This window comes from Piliocolobus tephrosceles, chromosome 10 (genome assembly GCF_002776525.5).
Source record: "Piliocolobus tephrosceles isolate RC106 chromosome 10, ASM277652v3, whole genome shotgun sequence".
NCBI lineage: Eukaryota > Metazoa > Chordata > Mammalia > Primates > Cercopithecidae > Piliocolobus > Piliocolobus tephrosceles.
Genome location: NC_045443.1, coordinates 90,456,324 through 90,459,210, shown reverse-complemented (window position 1 = coordinate 90,459,210; position 2,887 = coordinate 90,456,324).

Below are 2,887 nucleotides of genomic sequence, written 5' to 3'. Positions count from 1 at the left end.
TTCTATTTTTTCCCTTATAAGAGTTTTAGGATCTTTAAATGGGTGATCTTTATCGCTGACATAATTGTAAAACGCTTTTGAGTTCCACCCCGCATTTCCAACTAAAATAAAATCCACCATTGGTTGTACTTGCCAGAAAATTAATTTCAAACTTTGCCATGATGTGTTTATCCCCGTGGGAGTGTGCCCTTGCATGGGAACAACGCTGTCTTGTCTGTAGCAATGAAAAAAAGATTGAGATATGTTCACTGTATACTATATATCGAACACTTACTATGTACAAGGCAGTGTTCTGTGTGCCGGAGATAAAGCAGTGTCTGGGTGGAAAGCAATGTCTTTGCCCTCGTAGTACTTACAGTCTGTTGGGGACAACAGATAAAAATAAGTTAATGTATAAAATATCAGGTAGGAATGAGTGTTGTAAGAAAAGGTAGAGAGAGAGTGATGGGGTTGGAGGAGGCTATTTTAGATAGGGTGATTGGAAAAGCCCCTATAATGAGATGACAACTGAACAGAGACCTGAATGAAGTGGAGGAGTGAGCCATATAGCTCTCTGGGAAAAGAGTGGTCCAGGTGTTTGGACCAGGAAGTACAAAGGTCCTGGGGTGGGAATATGTTATATTTTATTTTATTTTAAAATTTTCTTTCATAAGGAGGCAAATATATCTTTTCATTATTATTATTATTATTATTGTTTTGAGACATGGTCTTGCTCTGTCATCCAAGCTGGAGTGCAGTGGTGTGATCTTGGCTCACTGCAACCTCTGCCTCCTGGATTCAAGTGATTCTCCAGCCTCAGCCTCCCAAGTAGTTGGAATTACAGGTGTCTGCCACCATGCCCAGCTAATTTTTGTATTTTCAGTAGGAATGGGGTTTCACCATGTTGGCCAGGCTAGTCTTGAACTCCTGACCTCGGGTGATCTGCCCACCTTGGCCTCCCAAAGTGTTGGGATTACAGGTGTGAGCCACTATGGCTGGCCAAGTACAACATATTTTAAATTGACTGCCTGCAGAATAGGTAGAAAGTAACGTAGTGGTACAAAGAGTAAAATGTAAATGTGGCATTTAAGGAGGAGTGAAAAAGATAAACGAGTAATTTTTCAACTTTCAGCTGTCAAGGAGCTTCAAAATCGTACTTTGTAGAAATAACAGTTGTGTCAGAGGATAGATCATTGGCTCATAGGTCCCAGAGTATTTTTCTTTCTTTCTCATATTTAATATGCCGAACTAGTCTTCTGTCTTCACCTTCCTCTGCTTGTTTGGACAGGTGTCAGAAAATAAGATAGGCATTTTTCTTATAATCACAGCTTTTCTCCTTACGTTATATGCACATACACTCAGTTATGCACATACACTCAGTTCTATTCAAGACTTCAGTCTAGCTGGTGTTTATATTTTTTAAAAACAGGCAGAATTGGGTGATTAGCAAAACTGATTGTATTTACTTTGAAGTACTACATGAGGCAGTGATCTACGCCTAAATGTTGGTTTCCAAAACAAAATATTTCTACGGATTTTTCTTTCTGCTTCTCTTAGCCTACTGGTACCTTGCATCTTGGGAGCAGGGGGATCATCATGCAGCCCTGAATAGTGTACCGTCAGTATGAGTAGCTCCATGTAAGAGCTGAAGCAAGTTAATGATGGGAAGAAATACATTCATAGTGTAACAGGTGTCAATATTGACCATAGCTCTTCATCAGAGAATGTGTCTGCCCAACAAAGAAAGCACTTCAGCTGACCCCATTGATGTTTACTCATCCGTGGGGCCAACAATATAGTCAGTTTTAAGACAAAAGATCACACAGGGACTTTTTTAGAACTGTAAGGAAAAGAGAACCTATGTTCTGCTTGGAGCTGCTGAGAGGGTAAGAAGTAATTTAAGAACCAACAGGCATCATTTTGTTAGCATAAAAAGAAGCATTAACTAAAAATGGTGCCAACCCAGGAAGAGCAGAGCTGGGACATTGTTTGCAAACCTGGAGCCAGCCATACCTGCAGCCAGGATACCGCTCTCTGTTTCAGTTATAGGAGCTGATTAATTCTGAGCAGAATTTAAGTGTTTTCTGCATTTTAAAATTTGTCTTTGCCTAAGAAAATGAATTGGGTTACTGTGTGATATGGTTTGGATTTGTGTCCCTGCCCAAATCTCATGTTGAAATGTAATTCCCGCTGGGCGCGGTGGCTCAAGCCTGTAATCCCAGCACTTTGGGAGGCCGAGACGGGCGGATCACGAGGTCAGGAGATCGAGACCATCCTGGCTAACACGGTGAAACCCCGTCTCTACTAAAAAAATACAAAAAACTAGCCGGGCGAGGTGGCGGGCGCCTGTAGTCCCAGCTACTGGGGAGGCTGAGGCAGGAGAATGGCGTAAACCCGGGAGGCGGCGCTTGCAGTGAGCTGAGATCCGGCCACTGCACTCCAGCCCGGGTGACAGAGCGAGACTCCGTCTAAAAAATAAAAATAAAAAATAAAAAATAAAAAAGAAATGTAATTCCCAATGCTGGAGGTGGGGCCTGGTGGAAGGTGATTGCATCATGGGGGTGGTTTCTCACGGTTTAACACCATCTCACTTCCTGCTGTCATCCCAACAGTGAGTTTCCATGAGATCTGGTTGTTTAAAAGTGTCTGACACCCCCCACCCCCCATCTCTATCTCTCTCTTCTCTCTCTCTCTCTTTCCCTGTCTCTCGCTCCTTTCATGTAAGACATCTGCTCCTGATTTCCCTTCCACCATGAATACAAGCTCCCCGAGGCTTCCCTAGAAGCACATGCATCCATGCTTCCTGTACAGCCTGAGGAGACATGAGCCAATTAAACCTCTTTTCTTTATAAATTACCCAGCCTCAGGTTTTTTTTTATAGAAATGTGAGAACAGACTAATACGCTGT